The 18682-nt window shown below is 47.0% G+C and overlaps 1 protein-coding gene across 3 annotated transcripts in view; it reads left to right on the plus strand.

Moving 5' to 3' along the window:
- EXTL3 (exostosin like glycosyltransferase 3) overlaps window positions 1–18682 on the plus strand; it is a 174949-nt gene that overhangs the window by 75212 nt on the left and 81055 nt on the right. For 2 of the 3 annotated variants that reach the window (XM_079968579.1, XM_079968578.1), the window contains exon 3: window positions 14603–14719. The exons of the other annotated variant lie outside the window; for it this stretch is intronic. The gene's annotated coding sequence lies outside the window, so the exon portion shown is untranslated. The remainder of the gene's footprint in view (window positions 1–14602; window positions 14720–18682) is intronic. 3 annotated transcript variants of the gene reach the window in all.

The raw sequence follows: 18682 nt of genomic DNA on the forward strand, positions 1-18682 counted from the left end.
TGAATCTGGGGACACTTTTTTTTTTAAGCTGAGTAGCAACAGGGAGTCAGTGGTGGGGATGGTGAGGCAAAAGACCCTGGGCCCAAGCACGCATAATAATAATAATAATAATAATAATAATAATAATAATAATTTATTATTTGTACCCCGCCCATCTGGCTGGGTTTCCCCAGCCACTCTGGGCGGCTTCCAACAAGGATGAAAAATACACTAAAATGTATTGTATAAAGGTGCAAAGCCCTTCTTTTGCACCCTGTGAAACATAAATGCACAGAGGTTTTTAAAAACAGCAATGGTGTGCCGCCCACCCATGACTCCCCCAATCTCCTTCCCCCTTCCCCCTTTGTTTTGACTGATTGGAGGAGGCTTGGAAGTCGCGGGTGGGCAGCTGTTGCCCAGTTTTTTAAAAACTCTGCACATTTATGTTTCACAGGGTGTGAAAGATGGGCTTTGCACCTTGCCTGGCAGAGAAACTGCATGCCTTGCACCCCTCCTGGGCAATGCCACCCACTCGTGACACCCGAGCTTCCCCCAATCTGTCAAAACAAAGGGGGCAGGGGGCAGGAGATCTGTACCGCCAGACGTCCCCGGTTCCCCTTCGGCAGTGGCAGCAGCAGCGGGCAGCTCCTGAAGCCAGCCAGAGCCAACTGCGCTACCAGTCTGGCTCCGGGCTGCTGAAACTGTCGCTGCCACGTTTCCCAGGGACAGATTTAGAAATCCGGGGACTGTCCCCAGGAACCAGGGACGTCTGGTAACCCTATTGTGAAATCAAATAAAAATTACAGTGGTACCTGGGGTTAAGAACTTAATTCGTTCCGGAGGTCTGTTCTTAACCTGAAACTTTTCTTAACCTGAAGCACCACTTTAGCTAATGGGGCCTCCTGCTGCCGCTGCGCCACCGGAGCACGATTTCTGTTCTCACCCTGAAGCAAAGTTCTTAACCCGAGGTAATATGTAACCCGAGGTACCACTGTATTTTCAAAATTGCAAAGAAAGAAAGAAAGAAAGAAAGAAAGAAAGAAAGAACTGCCTTTCTGAAAAAGCAGCCCTGTTCAGATACGCTGAACATGTCCTTTTTAAAAATAAAAATGGAGTGCTCTTCACTGCACAGGAACACGAGCTTTCTCAGAGAGCACATTTGGGTATTGACCTAGGAGGAAACAAGAATAGCCAATCTCAGTAGGGGTAGTGTGTTGAAGTGGTACAGAATGCCCCATGGAATCTTGGGGGGGGGGGTAGTAACACGAGAAGGAGAGGATGTGTAGTTGGGGTCTTTTACCGTTGGCCTGAGGGTTTGATGGGAAAGGCATGGATTCTCTAATCCATGGATTTGTAGGGTGTGGGAGAGTGTTGAGCTTTGACATCGGATCCAGGCCAAGTAAGATGACCGGGGGAGCGGTAAGGGGCAGATTTCAATGCAGTGGAAGCAAAAGATTCTCCTGGGCAGCATGAATGTGAGGAAAGGGAAACGGCACGGCCTCTTCTCTCTGTAATTCCCCCCCAGGGTGTCGTACAATGCACTCTCTCGCTTCCGCAGGATATCCTATTATAGATCCCAGGGGCCTTCGTTCTGTACAGCTTGGAATGCCCTCTGTGGGGCATTCGTCCCGGGAGTCAGGCCTGCTGCCAAAACTCCCCTGGATCAGATCTGAGAATCGAGCAGAACCCCCACGAGCAAAGTAGACTCTCCTCCCTACCCCAAGCTCAGTTTATCCAAATAAATATATCAGAAGGAGCGTCTCCACCCTGGACACCGGGGTCTACCTCCGAGGGTCTTCTGGTGGTTCCCTCCCTGCAAGAAGTGAGGTGACAGGGGACCAGGCAGAAGAGGGCCTTCTTGGTGGTGGTGCCTGCCCTGTGGAACGCCCTCCCATCAGATGTCAATAAAATAAACAGCTACCTGACTTTTAGAAGACACCTGAAGGCACCACCTTCACCTAGGGAAGTTTTTAATGTTTGATGTTTTATCGCATTTCTAATATTCTGTTGGGAGCCGCCCAGAGTGGCTGGGGAAACCCAGCTAGATGGGCAGGGTATAAATAATAAATTAGCATTATCATCACCATAATCATTATTATTGTCATTATTATTATTATATCCAGTTGAGCTGATCGTTTGTGCTATTGCTTGGATGTGGGCTCATTTTAGTCCCAAATAGGACTAATTTAGCTAGCCCTGGTGATCATCTAATGTTTATTGGATGGATTTCCCCCCTCAACTGATTTTTGAATTCTGAATTTATTGTTATTCACGTTTTATACTGTATTTTATGCTGTTTTTTGTTGCATCAATTAAGCGTTTTAAATTTGTTGTTAGCCGCCCCGAGCCCGGTTTTCTGAACCGGGAAGGGCGGGGTATAAATAAAAAATTATTATTATTAATTTATTATTTTGCTTGCTTCTTCTCTTGAGTCCTTGTGTAAAAGTAAGGTAACACATGGCTTTGTGTCCTTGGACTGTTCTGTTGGCCTGTGGACATACAAGGGTTAGGCTTGCATTGAGAGAAGAACCCTGACCTCTCTCTGTGTTGTGTTGATGAGATGTTCAGTAGAAGGACACACATTATTCCCCTCCATTAAAGCATGTGACACAAAGATCACGCCTGTCCCGTACAGGAAGATGAAAATCTAGAATCCTGGTGCTCTGTATTCTTCATGGAGTTCTTCTAGTGTGAACATCTGCTTTCCCAACAACCCTGTTGGGGTTAGATAATGCCATTAAGGAGCACAATCTGAAATTCCAGCAACAACAAACCTAGACAGCATCTTAAAAAAGCAGAGACATCACCTTGCCAACAAAGGTCCGTATAGTAAAAGCCATGGTTTTCCCAGTAGTGATGTATGGAAGTGTGAGCTGGACCATAAAGAAGGCTGATCGCCGAAGAATGGATGCTTTTGAATTCTGGTGCTGGAGGAGACTCTTGAGAGTCCCATGGACTGCAAGAAGATCAGACCTCTCCATTCTGAAGGAAATCAGCCCTGAGTGCTCCCTGGAAGGACAGATCCTGAAGCTGAGGCTCCAAGACTTTGGCCACCTCATGAGAAGAGAAGACTCCCTGGAAAAGACCCTGATGTTGGGAAAGATGGAGGGCACAAGGAGAAGGGGACGACAGAGGACGAGATGGTTGAATAGTGTTCTCGAAGCTACCAGTATGAGTTTGACCAAACTGTGGGAGGCAGTGGAAGACAGAAGTGCCTGGCGTGCTCTGGTTCATGGGGTCACGAAGAGTCGGATACGACTAAATGACTAAACAACAACACCTGAAATTCCACGAGTCCATGGCAGAATTGAAAGCGAAAGCTTTGGTGTCCTAGAACTAAGACAAGCTTTGCGTCCGTTGGATAGAAGGACTGGTGTAGAGCTTCTATCGGCGGCAAGGAATGGCCAGAAAGAAAGTCCTACTCCAGTATCAAGAGTTCTGATGAAGCCAAGGAGATGTGTGCCTGATCAGCTCCTGGAGGGAAAGCCTTTGCCAGCTAATCTGAGCTTTCGAAAGAAGCAGCTGCAATAGTGCATAATAAAAACAGGTGTCCAGATGGTTCAGACGGTGCCGTTTCTTGGGCCTGGTGTGCCAAGAGCAAGAATATGAGCTGCATATCGTTCTTCCTTGTACCCAAATACGGCAAAACTGAGTACTGGGCTCAGTAGCTTGTTGCTGGCCCAGCTTGGCAACCAACCCCTTAAGATTCCTGCCCCTTTGGGTGAGTCCTGGCATAGCAGCTGGCCTAGCTCATAGCAGCTGGCCTAGCTGGAATGAAAGAACTTGCGTATCATGAGTGGTGGAACAGTGGTGATGGTGGAACCCATGCAGCCTCTGTCTAATCTCTGAGAGCCAGTGTGGTGTAGTGGTTAAGAGCGGTGGACTCGTAATCTGGGGAACCGGGTTCGCTTCCCCGCTCCTCCACATGGGTGACCTTGGGCTAGTCCCACTTCTCTGAAGTCTCTCAGCCCCACTCACCTCACAGAGTGTTTGTTGTAGGGGAGGAAGGGAAAGGAGAATGTTAGCTGCTTTGAGACTCCTTCGGGTAGTGATAAAGCGGGATATCAAATCCAAACTCTTCTTTTTCTTTTCTGCTTATTAGAGGGGCACTGCTTCCTCCCATTGTTCTCAACTTCTGCCTTGCCACTAATAATAAAAATAATAAAATTGTATTTATATCCCGCCCTCCGAAGCCGGGCTCAGAGCAGCTAACAACAGTAAAAATAACACAGTTACATATAATCACAATCAATTAATTGAAATGCATTCTAAAATCAATTCATTCTAAAATCAATTCAAAATCAAATTAATGGCAACCATTGGGCCAGAGTTCTGTCAGGATTGCCGAAGGAGGGAGTCAGGCTGTGTCCTGGCCAAAGGCCTGGTGGAACAGCTCTGTCTTTCAGGCCCGGTGGAAAGATGTCAAGTCCCGCAGGGCCCTAGTCTCTTGGGACAGAGCGTTCCACCAGATCGGGGCCACAGCCGAAAAAGCCCTGGCTCTGGTTGAGGCCAGCCTAACCTCCCTGAGGCCCGGGACCTCCAAGATGTTTTTGTTTGAAGACCGTAAGGTCCTCCGTGGGACATACCAGGAGAGGTGGTCCCATAGGCCATATAGGGCTTTAAAGGTTAAAACCAGCACCTTAAACATGATCCTGTACTCCACCGGGAGCCAGTGCAGCTGGTATAGCACCGGGTGAATGTGATCCCGCGGCGAGGACTAGTGTTAGCCTCCTTCCGAAACATGCCATTCTCTCTGCTGTTCGCCTACCCAGGTGTACGCACTGCGCCGGGAAGCCAGGAATGACTAAAACGATGCTGAAGTGTGGGCACGGTGCCACGGAGACGCCAATGGCGAGAAATGTTGTCTGCCATGCATGCGCTGCGGCAGAGCCAGGAACAGTCGCGGCCCACGGCAGCTCGGCCTCCAGTCGGTTGTGATCCGCGTCCTGCTGTCAGCCCAAAACTAATATCTATAGCAGCGCTGACATGTATTCTTAATGCGATTCTTCCCCCTTGCTCCCATCAACTCGCAGGGATGACAGGAGCTAGCTTGGGACCCGTACCGACTGCGTACGGTTGCACGGCCGGCTTCCCATGCAGAGAGCTCTTGTAATTGGAAAAGGCAGGAGAGGATTGCAGCTCCCCCAGAGGTTGCGCAGTTGAAGGTCTGGGGTCTCCGCTGGGAAGGTTGGCGGAAGGGAAGGAGCGATTGCGCCTGCTGTGCTTGTGTGCTTAGAACATGAGTGAGCAGCGCACTGTTGCACTACTGTTCTGCTCGTTGGCCACTGGGGGAATGTGGGATGCTGGACTTGGGCTTTTTGGTCTCTTCCTACGTTCAGATGAAAACAGAAAAGCAGCAGATCTGATGCAAACCCAGACCCTGTCTAGAGCTGATGTGTGGCTGTGAAATCCACGCTTCCTAAGAGAAGTGGGTTTCTCCTACCCTCTTTGGTGGAAAAGGCAGCTCAGCTCTTGAACCTGCAGACAGCCGGGTCTCATCTCTCGGAGTGCCGTGCATAATGGAACCAGCGCTGTGGGTATTTCATCTTCTGAATTATCTCCCTAGCAGACTCCGTTGCTTCCCAGGAATAATTGTTCTTGGGCTGTTGCTCAGCAAAGGGTCCCTCTCCTCTTTTCTTCCTCTCCCCACCTCCTGTCATTGGGGGGGGGGGACGGCCTCTCCCCTCTTTTGGAGTTGGTGTTGATGGAATTTTCCCTTGATGAAGTCGTTTCTCCTTGGCAGGGAAGAAACGCTGCCGGGCTTAATGAGCCGGAATGACGAGCGGTGTCAGCTTAGATCAACATCCTGAATGCATTGCGTTCTGCTTCCCTCTTGCCATTTGTCATTTGCAGGCGAGTTCCCTTTTAGGCAGCTCCCGATTAGCCTGCCTTGGTATTTACCTCTCTCTGTGAGGATGGGGCAAAGAGGAGACCTCTGGAGAAGCTCGACATGCGAATGCTCACTGACAAAGCAGAGACGCGTTCCAGGGAAGCTTTGACATGAAATTTGCAGTCTGGCCTGGCAACTGTTTGGGCGAACCAATGTCACTGTTGGTCGGCCCCTTTGAAACTTTTTTTTTTAAAAAAAATAATGTTTATTAAATTTTTAACAAAAAAGAGTTACAAAGTAATAACACACAAGAGGAAAAAAATATAAAAATACAAAAACCAAAAATTTAACATAAAAAGAAAGAAGTAAAAAACAACAACCTAAAAATCCCTCTTTTATAATATCTTACATTCATTTACTTATTTTTGTGACTTCCTCACACCTCCCTTTTTTGTATTCCATTTAAAAATTTATTCAGCAAATTCATACCTCATTTTTTTACCCTTAATTATTTATCTTCACATATTCTAACTTCAAATTTTCATCTAATATCCATCCCTTCTTGCATATTCTTATTTTACCTTATCACTAGAACCACTTCATTTTATTCCAACGTCTTTAACATTCAATAATTTTACAGTGTTTCTGTAGATAGATTTTAAATTTCTTCCAATCTTCTTCCACCGACTCTTCTCCCTGGTCTCGGATTCTGCCGGTCATTTCAGCCAATTCCACATAGTCCATTACTTGAAACTTTTTTAGGCTCCTGGGGTTCAGTTCACCTGTGAGGTTCTCTGTGTGCCCCCACACTTTTAATTAAAAATGCTAATCTGCTTCTGCCAGAGAATCTTCCATTTAAACCCCAACCTTTTTCTGTTTATCATTCCAATGGGTTTAGTGGGTAACAGGTACATTCACACTCATCCTGGTATGCCCCGCAGAGGACCTTAAGGTCCACAGATAACAGCACTTTGAAGGTCCTGAGCCTCAAGGAGGTTAGATTGGTTTCAACTAGGGCCAGGGCCTTTTCAGCACTGGCCCCGACTTGGTGGAACGCTCTGTCCCAAGAGACTAGGGCCCTGCAGGACTTGACATCTTTCCACAGGGCCTGCAAGACAGAGCTGTTCCGCCTGGCCTTTGGTTTGGACTCAGTCTGACCCTTATGTTTCCCTCCCCTTATGGTCTTGATTCATCAGCTATTTTAAAACGAGGCTGCATTTTAAATTGCATTTTAACCTGTACAGTGGTGCCTCACAAGACGAAAAGAATCCGTTCCGCAAGTCTCTTCGTCTAGCGGTTTTTTCGTCTTGCGAAGCAAGCCCATTGACGGCTTAGTGGATTAGCGCTATTAGCGGTTTAGCGGCTTTTAGCGGCTTTTAGCAGCTTATCGGCTTAGCGGATAAGCGGATAAGTGGCTTAGCGGCTTAGAAAAAGGGGGGGGAGGGAAAAAAACCCACAGGAACTCGCAAGACATTTTCGTCTTGCGAAGCAAGCCCATAGGAAATTTGTTTTGCGAAGCACCTCCAAAACGGAAAACTCTTTCGTCTAGCGAGTTTTCCGTCTTGCGAGGCATTCGTCTTGTGGGGCACCACTGTATTTTAAATTGGGTTCCCCCCCCTCTTTCCCCCCTATTATGTTTTTACTGTGATTTTATTTTATTGGTGTTAGCCGCCCTGAGCCCAGCTCTGGCCAGGGAGGGCGGGGTATAAATAATAATAATAATTATTATTATTATTATTATTATTATTGTTGTTATTATTATTATTATTATTATTATTATTATCCGTTTTATCGCCCGATAATCGTGTTTGATTAGGGTACCGTTTCTGTCTTTTTGACCTCCACTGTGTGTTACCTACTACCCAGGTGTAATTATTCCCCACAGTGCGTTGCTGAAGTAGCCATCTCTGTCTTGCAGGGCAGGAAACCACAGAGTTCTTTGGGACACCGCTATGTGTTTTGCTAAGAAAACACCTTTTGACTACGTCCCCTCTGAAAGAGTAAAGGAAGCATTTGCAAATACCAGAAAGCATTGCAAAGTGTCTGTAAAAAAATGCTGTGTCCCCTTTCTCTGGATTCTTAATGCTATGGTTCAGTGGATGGAACAGTGGAATCCATCCTCTGTGTTCAACCTCCGTGGTTTTGTGATCCTTAGAAGGGCAGTTGCCCTCCAGTTCCCTCTCCCATTGTAAACTGATAATATTTGTGGTTCTGTGTCACGGTTGATGTAAGAAGAGACTTCTGAATCGGGACGAGGGCACATCCAGTCCGGCTTCCTAGTATTCCGATGTCTCTGGCGTTGGAGGCAGAACATAGCCTTGTCCTCTGTGGAACGACGCAAAAAGCATTTGACAAATTAAAAGCGATAATGAAGCATGAGAACGCGTGAGTGCAACCAGAAACTGGAAATCCCACGGGGCGCTTTCAGGAGTGAACGCAGTAATTTGTAATCCAAATTGAAGTGTGCAGATGGGATTATGATGATCATGCGAGGTGATACCGCTTGACAAAGAGGAATCCGTTACCTCCCGGTATTTATTGCCACCCATTAGCAGTCACAGTTTCTTCTGTGATTCCGCCGCCTTGTATCATTTGTGTGAAAAGTTAAATCCCAGTTTTAACTAAAAAAAAAACCCCATCAGTTACTGGTTCCAAACTTGCGTGTTTCTTTTGCCAGTGGCTGTTCTGCAGTTGCTGTTGCTAACTGTTAATAGCAACTATTGGACCTGTGGACACAGTGGTGCACTTCCTAGAATCGCAGAATTGTAGAACTGGAAGGAACCCTGAGGACTGCCTGCTGAGGGCCTGAAGGAGCCTGCCCTTGCATTTAATTTTTATCTGTGTTGTTTTAGACGAGACCGTCTTGGCTGTGAGCCCTGGAAGACCTGCACCTTGCCTTGCTGGCCCTTTCCCATCTGGCCTGGGAGAGTGGAATGCGGACTGACTCCAGCTACAAAAGTTGGGCGCAAACAGCAAAACCCAAGTGCTGGGTTGGGGTGTTGGAGACTCTCTGCTCTGGTTTCCTGTTTGACTCAGGAGGATGGCCTGCTGAAGGTCTGAAGGGCCCTGCCCTTGCCTCTCTCCACCTGGATTGAGGTGGGGCTTGGGGTGGGACTGCGGCTGCTGCTCAGCAGAGAGGGCTCCTCTTTTAAATTGTTTTTAATTTCTATCTGTGTTGTTTTCAATGAGACCGTCTTCTAATGTAGGTAGCTCCTCTTGCTTCCATTTCTGAGCCATCAGTATTCTTGCTGCAGTCACTGCATATAAAAATAGCTTCCTTTCTTTCTTATTTATCTCATTCCCTGTAATACCAAGTAAAAACGCTTCTGGTTTCTTAACAAAAGTGTACTTAAACATTTTCTTCAATTCGTTATATATCATTTCTCAAAAGCTTTTTACTTTCTTACACTCCCACCACATATGATAGAATGTACCCTCTTTTTCTTTACATTTCCAACATTTGTTACATCCTTTATACATCCTTGCTAATTTCACTGGTGTTACATACCATCGATACATCATTTTCATCACATTTTCTTTTATTGTTGTACATGCAGTGAATCTTAAACCTTCTTTCCATAATTTCTCCCAATCCTCCATTTGTATATTATATCCAAAATCTTTGTCCCAGTCAATCATAACCGATTTTACTTCTTCATCCTTTGTATACCATTCTAATAATATCTTATACATTTTAGCCAAAACTTTAAAATCACTGTTTACTATTTCTTTCTGAAATTTCGACTCTTTATCCTCAAAACCTCTTAGTTTTAGATCTTTTTTAAACATTTCATTGATTTGAAAATAGTGCAGCTAATGGGTGGCAATAAATACCGGGAGGCAACGGATTCCTCTTTGTCAAGCGGTATCACCTCGCATGATCATCATAATCCCATCTGCACACTTCAATTTGGATTACAAATTACTGCGTCTTTCCACTTTTTAATTCTTTAATTGCATTTCTTATTTCTTCTATTTCTATTATCTCATTTAATTTACTTTTTTCTTTTGTCGGAATTTTCTGCACCGCGACGCTGGATCTCAGTGTCCGGGCTGAATGATGGGGGTGGAGATGCTCCTTCAGGTATACTGGACCTAGGCTGTTTAGGGCTTTAAAGGTCAGCACCAACACTTTGAATTGTGCTTGGAAATGTACTGGGAGCCAATGCAGATCTCTCAGGACTGGTGTTATGTGGTTCCGGCGGCTGCTCCCAGTCACCAGTCTAGCTGCCGCATTCTGGATTAATTGCAGTTTCCCGGTCACCTTCAAAGGTAGCCCCACGTAGAGCGCATTGCAGTAGTCCCAGTGGGAGATAACTAGAGCATGCACCACTCTGGCAAGCAGGGGCTGGTGGCCACTCCAAGTTAGGGCCAGTTTGTAAACCCAAGCCAATAGTTGCCCTTAGGAGACAAGTCCTATATCTTGATCTCCAGTTGTGTGTGCAATTCCTGTTAAAAGCAGGGCATCCTACAGGTGTTGCGCCAGCTTTTCAAGCAGAACAACGGTAACCGTGGGAGAAAATATCAACTGTGCCTAAATGTGCTTTGTCAGCCACACTTAGATTAGCGTACTGGGCTGGAGCGTTTGATCTGTTTTTCTTCAGCAAGTTGCACTCGGGAGAGCATGAATCAGATAAGGAACAGCTTAAGATCCTTTAGTTTACAGCTATTGATAGCAATCCGGGAAACTGTATTGCAGCTGCAACGCTCTGATTATCTGTAATGGAAGGAGAAGGAGCTCTGCTTGCTTGAAGAGCCTTGCTTTTGCAAGGACAACCCGTGCGCCGCTTCTAATCTGTGGCCTGCCTTTCACAGAACAGCTGGGATGATGGAGCCTGCTTCTGTTCAGATGCTGGCCCACTTGGCTCTGCGTCGTATAATCTCTCTTTCCAGTTGAGCTCCCTGCTGCCTTTTTAACCAGAGAGGCTGGGATTTGAGGCTGGGGTCCTCTCCATGGGAAAACACGTACTCTGCAGGGGGCATGGGGGCTCTTAGAAACAGGCAAGCACCCATCAGTAGTTAAGCAGATTGGCAGAGGCTGTAGAGGAGGCAATGGCTTTGGCTTCCCCTGCGCTTGACAAAGGCATTTTATACTTCTTGCATGTCGAACAGCTCTAGCAGCGATAGGATTGATGTGCTGGGTGGTGTTCTGCTCTTCGGGAGGTGATTTCGCAGGTTCCTGCCTTTCCTTCTCCCATCGCCACTGCCTCTGCAACTGTGTGAAGAAGCTGGGATAGTTCACTCGGTAGAGCAATATGAGGCTCTTAATCTCAGAGTGTCAGGGCTGGGAGTTGAACTAGACGACTCTCTTGGTCCCTTCCAGCTCTGTGATTCCGTCTGCTAGGCTTGCAGTGGCTCCTGAGACTGAAGTGTTGTGGTTTTTTAATTCAGTTGACAATTAATACAAAGGAGGTTCATAGATATAGGAAAAGAATCCCTTCACGAACTTCTCCTGATCACTATCTGCCTACCTATTCTCAGGCAAAGGGGATTAAGGAGGCAAAGGAAATATTTAGAGTCTTTTAAAGAGCCAAGATGGCCTTTGGATTGCTTTCCTGTACTATTTTAGACATGTGGTTTATACACTTACGTATGTGTGTGCAGGGATGCGGGTTGCGCTGTGGTCTAAACCACTGAGCTTAGGGCTTGCCGATCAGAAGGTCGGTGGTTCGAATCCCCGCGATGGGATGAGCTCCCGTTGTTCGGTCCCAGCTCCTGCCAACCTAGCAGTTTGAAAGCACATCAGCGTGCAAGTAGATAAATAGGTACCGCTCCAGCGGGAAGGTAAACGGCGTTTCTGTGCACTGCTCTGGTTTTGCCAGAAGCGGCTTAGTCATGCTGGCCACATGACCCAGAAAAACTGTCTGTGGACAAACGTCGGCTCCCTCAGCCAGTAAAGCGAGATGAGGTCCGCAACCCTAGAGTCGTCTGCGACTGGACTTAACCTGTCGGGGGTCCTTTACCTCATATTTGAGACCTTAGAACTCCTATAACAAAGTTTGCATATGTCTTGCATGCACAGTTTCAGCAGAGAAGCATGTATGTTGGCTGAGACTGGACATAGAAGGGACTTTAGACACGTGGTTGTCTCTGGGGAAGCAAAAATTAGCTAAAAAATTAGCTAAAAAAGCCAATGCAATTCTGGGCTGCATCAGAGTATAGCATCTAGATCAAGGGAAGTAATAGTGCCACCGTATTCTGCTCTGGTCAGACCTCACCTGGAGTACTGTGTCCAGTTCTGGGCACCACAGTTCAAGAAGGACACTGACAAACTGGAACGTGTCCAAAGGAGGGCAACCAAAATGGTCAAAGGCCTGGAAACGATGCATTATGAGGAACAGCTAAGGGAGCTGGGCATGTTTAGGCTGGAGAAGAGGAGGTTACGGGGTGATATGATAGCCATGTTCAAATATATAAAAGGATGTCACATAGAGGAGGGAGAAAGGTTGTTTTCTGCTGCTCCAGAGAAGCGGACACGGAGCAATGGCTCCAAACTACAAGAAAGAAGATTCCACCTAAACATTAGGAAGAACTTCCTGTCAGTAAGAGCTGTTTGACAGTGGAATTTGCTGCCAAGAAGTGTGGTGGAGTCTCTTTCTTTGGAGGTCTTTAAGCAGAGGCTTGACAACCATATGTCAGGAGTGCTCTGATGGTGTTTCCTGCTTGGCAGGGGGTTGGACTCAATGGCCCTTGTTGTCTCTTCCAACTCTATGATTCTATGATTCTATGAAAAAGAGGAGATAGGTGAGGATCAGAACATCCTCCAGTCTAACCAAGTAACAGGAGACTTTATGTCCTCATGTTGCCATTGAATCGGTGGATGAGGAGTAACAGGAGGGAGCCCATTGTTACGTAGCATATGCTTTTCATGCAGAAGAAATCCATGTTTTGTGGATTTTGATAGAATGCAACTGAATCCCTCTTGCAAAATTGTGATATCAGGAAGTGACCTGTGTGGTTTTTGCATTGCTTTGGTCTGCTTATGGGGTGGGGGGAGAGTAGCATTTGAACATGCCTTTTCTCCACCCATAATGCTTGAAGTGATTGAGATGATGATGATTGATGATGATGATAATAATAATAATAATAATTTGCACGACACTAAAGGAAAACATGTATAAGATGATGTACAGATGGTACATAACACCGGTAAAACTGCATAAATTGTATAGAACGGGCGATAAACAGTGTTGGAAATGTAAGAGTAAGGAGGGCGAATTCATTCATATGTGGTGGACGTGCGAGATTCTCAAAAAATTTTGGGAATCCATCTATAATGAATTAAAAAAAATTCTTAAATATACGTTTGTTAAAAAAACTCGAAGCCTTCCTGCTGGGGATAATTGGTAAGGATATCAAAGAAGAAGATAGAACCTTTTTTCAATATGCAATGGTGGCCGCCAGAAGCCTCATAGCACAGTACTGGAAAACACCAAAAATCCCAACACTAAAGGAGTGGCAACTTAAATTATCCGATTATTTGGAGCTGGCTAAATTGACACAGAAAATAAGAAATCAAAGAAGTGCAAAATTTAACAATGAATGGGATAAATTTAGGATATATATGGAAATAGAGACAAGGGGAAAATCAAAATGTTGATCAGAAACACATATGTACTTACAGAAATCACAGTAGGCATGAGATAATGCTTACTACGTAAAAAGTTTTATTAAGGAATAGACACAGCAGATAGATAAATAAGGTAATATTTTCCGAAATCGAGATGAAGGGAAGTCGATCAATGTCATTAAAGTTGCATGTATTTCATGTTTTTCTCTCTTTTTTCCCCTCTTTTTCTTTTTCTTCTTTTTTCTTTCCCCCCCTCTTTTTCTGTTTTTTCTTTTTCATTTTGTCTTTTGTACGTTTGTGAAATATATTTATGTCAAAATTTAATAAAAATTAAATTAAAAAATAATAATAATAATTTATATCCCGCCCTCCCCAGCCGAAGCCGGGCTCAGAGCGGCTAACAACAATAAAAGTAACACAGCATTCTAAAATCTATCCATTCTAAAATCAATTCAGAATCAAATTAATGGCAACCATTGGGCTAGAGTTCTGTGAGGATTACCAAAGGAGAGGGTCAGACTGTGCCTTGGCTAAAGGCCTGGTGGAACAGCTCCGTCTTGCAAGCCCTGCGGAAAGATGTCAAGTCCCGCAGGGCCCTAGTCTCTTGGGACAGAGCGTTCCACCAGATCGGGGCCACAGCCGAAAAAGCCCTGGCTCTGGTTGAGGCCAGCCTAACCTCCCTGTGGCCCGGGACCTCCAAGATGTTTTTGTTTGAAGACCGTAAGGTCCTCCGTGGGACATTCCAGGAGAGGCGGTCCCATAGGTACGAGAGTCCTAGGCTGTGCACTATGGGTGCAACTTTGCCCTTACGTCAAGACAGCCGTCTCCAGCCTGGTATTCTCTAGGTGTTTGGGGCCATAGCTCCTATCAGCCCCAGTTAGTACATCTGGAAAGGTTCCCTGAGGTCATATTGCAACCAGAGATACTAGGGAGTTTGGCAAGTGATGGAATCGGGTATAGGGAACGGAGAATTGAAAAGGGCTTTCCTCTGCCCGTTCATTTTATCCAGCCTCTCTGCACTTGGCTGAGCTCCCTCATGAAGGAAGGTCTCTGTGTCCCAACCTAGGCTCATTATTTCCCCCCACCGCTCCCCCTTTCATTGATGGAATGACTGCCAGGCTTGTTTCCAGCCGACACGCCGAGGCAGAACCTTTTCTTGCAGAAAGCCTCCGGTCTGTATCTAAGCAAGCATCACTTTTTTGTTTTGTTTTTGTATTAAACAGGAGGCAAACCCCTGGAGATCGGCATTCCGTGCTGCGAAGTTGTGGAGCGGTGAGGGGAATGTGCGTCCCTGATGACGGCAGTCTGTGGGCCTGAGCCCAAGAGCAGAATGTGAAAAGGTACAGTGCGGGAGATGTTGGGGTTTGAGGGCCCAACTAGATGGTGGCAGGGATGTCCGGGGTTCCCTGAGCATAAGAGAAGGGTCAAGGTTCATGGAGGATGATTGGCTGGAATAGGACACTCACACCTTCTTAGGCCTAGGACCCTCGTACCTACGGGACCGCCTCTCCTGGTATGCCCCACAGAGGACCTTAAGGTCCACAAATGACAACACTTTGGAGGTCCCAAGTCACAAGGTGGTTAGATTGGTCTCAACTAGGGCCAGGGCCTTTTCAGTACTGGCCCCGATTTGGTAGAATGCTCTGTCACAAGAGACTAGGACCCTACGGGACTTGACATCTTTCCGCAGGGCCTGCAAGACAGAGCTGTTCCACCTGGCCTTTGGTTTGGACTCAGTCTGACCTTTATGTTTCCCTTCCCTTATGGTTTTGATCTATGGGCTACTTTAAAATGAGGCTGCATTTTAAATTGCGTTTTGACCTGTATTTTAAATTGGTTTTTCTTTCCTATTATGTTTTTACTGTAATTTTACTGGTGTTAGCCACCCTGAGCCTGGCTCTGGCCGGGGAGGGCGGGGTATAAATAAAATTTATTATTATTATTATTATTATTATTATTATTATGCAACTCCCAGCCTCTCAGTCTTCCACAATCTTTTTCTGTTGGTTTCATGCCGTGGCTACCATCGGCCAGATGCATGTTTGCGTAGGTACTCGCTGCACGGGAAGCGGGAACCACCCAGTGGCATGTGAAACCCCCAACGCTTCCTCTAATAATTTGAAGACCTGGCGTGTTTTGGGGAATGAGTCACTACAGATAAGAGCATTCGTGGCTCCCTCGCTTCTTTTTGAGCTCGGGGATCTGTTTATATCTTCAGCTGGCGCTTATCAAGTGTGTAGCAATTCCGTGATGTGCTTCCACATTTGTGCCAAGCCTTTTAAGTCGTGCTTATTTAATCCACAGGGTAAACCGAACCACCCTAGTAAGCTGCAGAATACCAATTTTTGTTTTGTGCCCTTGGGTCTGGGGTCTGATGGTTCACTCCCCCCTCTATCCTGGCAGTGTCAAAAGTTGCGAAAGCTCCCTTTCCAATCTAGGCCTTGCATCCTTTGCTTTTCCCTCCACAGTACATCCTTTTCTTCCTTCCTTCTTCCTTTGAAGATGCCTCGGTGCTCAGTTCCCAAGAGGTCCTGGCTCTCTCGGAGTTCAAAAGGTTTTGCTGCTTTGAGGCCTGGTTGTGGTCTTCTCAAAGCAGGTGGGGAAGGTTGTTTTGGTGGAGGAAAGAATATGCCTTGTAACGTAAAAGAGAAACGAGCCTTGGGCGATGGAGGAGAGCTGCACGCAGCACTCTGGATTTTCAAGTCCGCTGCTGCTATGTTGGCTGGGATTTTACGTGGAAGCGTTGCTGTGGGAGGTGTTAACATGGAGATAAACGCTCCTCCTTGCTTTTGAGCTGACATTGTCAACTGGCCAGGCTCCAGCAGCTGATCTGCCCTGAAGTAAAGTGTTCCATAACACGGCTATATTGGGAATGGCGAAAGGCTTGCAACGAAAGCTCAGGGGCGAAAATCTGCAGAACGGGGGGGGGGGGGGGAGAGAGGCACCGCTGCTTCTGTTGCCTCCAGCCACCTCCCCTTCAATGTGTACGCTTACATGTCCAACGATCAGCCCACAAAGGGCTCCGACGTAAAATAAAAGGGCTCCGACGTAAAATAAAACGATTTACTTGTCCTTGGGACTCGCTTGCTATGCCACTTAGACCTGCCACATTTTACATGTTTCTGACAACAAATCCATAAAATGTGGAGGGCAGGTGAAGAATGCTAAACATGCTACAACAATGCGCCGGGGAGCTCTGATCGCTTGCAGCAATCCACAGATACACGTCTTCCCTTCACACTCTGGGTGTTTATTGTCTAGCCTTTGCAGATACAATTATTGTGCGAAACAGCTTGGACGGTCGAGGCTTGGACTTAGACTGTCAATGACTTTACAGGTTCTGGCTGCCGAACTTTTCAGGATGAGAATTGGGTCCATGCTGAGCCTTGCTTTTGGGACTCGGCCATGCATATAGGCAGGGGCACAAAGCCTTCTTGCTAAATTTCGAGCCGATGAGATTTTCTAGGCGCTAGGAAGAGGGAAAATGTGCTTCTCTGCAATTGCAGCAGCCCTGGGCTCCACATGCCGGGCCCGGTTTTTACACTTCCAGAAGCTACTGGGGTGCCTGGATTTTTGCACTCCTGTAGGTGGGCCTGTCTCTGCAGCACCTCCTCTTCTACATGAAGTGTAGGCCTGGGAAATATCACGGGGAGCTGCCATCCTTTAGAGGTGGACTAATGAATGGCCTGTAAGGGACACGGGTGGCACTGTGGGTTAAACCACAGAGCCTAGGGCTTGCCAATCAGAAGGTTGGTGGTTCGAATCCCCGTGACGGGGTGAGCTCCCGTTGCTCGGTCCCTGCTCCTGCCAACCTAGCAGTTTGAAAGCACGTCAAAGTGCAAGTAGATAAATAGGTACCGCTCTGGCGGGAAGGTAAATGGCGTTTCTGTGTGCTGCTCTGGTTCGCCAGAAGCGGCTTGTCATGTTCGCCACATGACCCGGAAGCTGTACGCCGGCTCCCTTGGCCAGTAAAGCGAGATGAGCGCCACAACCCCAGAGTCATCTGCGACTGGACCTAATGGTCAGGGGTCCCTTTGCCTTTACCTAATGAATGGTCCGCCTTGGTATATTCTGGATGTTGGAGGGATGATTCAGCCTAGGCCATTCCCATTCATCTCTTCTCAATGGATGAGCAGCTACAGTGAAACTAATGAGAAAAGCCGGAGAGACTTTTTAACAATGGGAGCCATAATAGGGTCCCGTGACCCTGATTCTCATAAAAGCTTGCAGATCAGATTTATTTGCTGAAGGGACTTCACTGCCACTTCTTGTTAAGAGAGATGGTCTCCTCGTCTCCTAGCTGGGTCTGAGAAGGAGATCACGATTCTTTTGGTAGATTGGGAAAGGCTGGTGGTTAGGTAACCAGCTATCAGAGACATGAGATGATCTCAGTCCAGGCTTCTCATTCTAGCGCCCTTGTTGTCATAGCCAGGTGATCGGAAAACCAAATCCTTAAGGGAAGCTGGCATTGAAAGGAGTTAGACGTGATCCGCGGCGGGGTTATCCTTCCGTCCCTTGATCTGTTTGGAATGTGCCGTGACGGAGCGCTTCCAACCCCTCTTTCGGATCAATGATAAAAGCCTCTCTGACAGCACTTGGCAGCAGCCTCTATACATTATTTAGCTCCTCCTCCCATGCATTAGCACACTTCATGGCTCCCCGGGGGCAGGAGCCCTAGGTGTGCTGGTTAATATCTCTCTGCTGCTCTTTTATATCTGCTAGTTTACCACTCTGGGGAAATGGGGCTGCCGGCTGCCTCCCCACGCCCCTGAGTGGCTGGACCTAGAGGGAGGTGGACCTCAATGGAGCTGTTGCTGTTGCAGGCAGGGCAGCGGATTGGGAGCCGTTAGGGAGCAGATGGAAAGACAGAGCTCACCGGAAGCTCACTGGAAGGACAGATCCTGAAGCTGAGGCTCCAATACTTTGGCCACCTCATGAGAAGAGAAGACGCCCTGGAAAAGACCTAGTGGTGGGCAGTTAGGATCCAACGGAGGGATGATTTTGAAGGAATCTCGGACCCAGCCCCTTTTAGCTGGAAACCAAGAGGGCAGTGCAGCAGTTTGAGCCACTGTTAGCTGCTCTGGAACTTGGTCAGAGTCCCTCATAATGACCTTTTTGTTGTCTGAGTCCGTGCCCAGGGACCTCCATTCTCCTTCCCTGCCCCACCTCTTTGTCTTGTGGGCCGGGAGAGGGGGGAAGGCTAAGAAAGGAGCAGAGATGTGGGGCTTGTGTGTGTGTGAGTGAGAGAGAGAGAAGCGTAGAGTATTAAGTGGACCTTGCTTTAAAATCTGGAGAACAACAAG

This window comes from Podarcis cretensis (genome assembly GCF_951804945.1).
Source record: "Podarcis cretensis genome assembly, chromosome: 3".
NCBI classification, from domain to species: domain Eukaryota; kingdom Metazoa; phylum Chordata; class Lepidosauria; order Squamata; family Lacertidae; genus Podarcis; species Podarcis cretensis.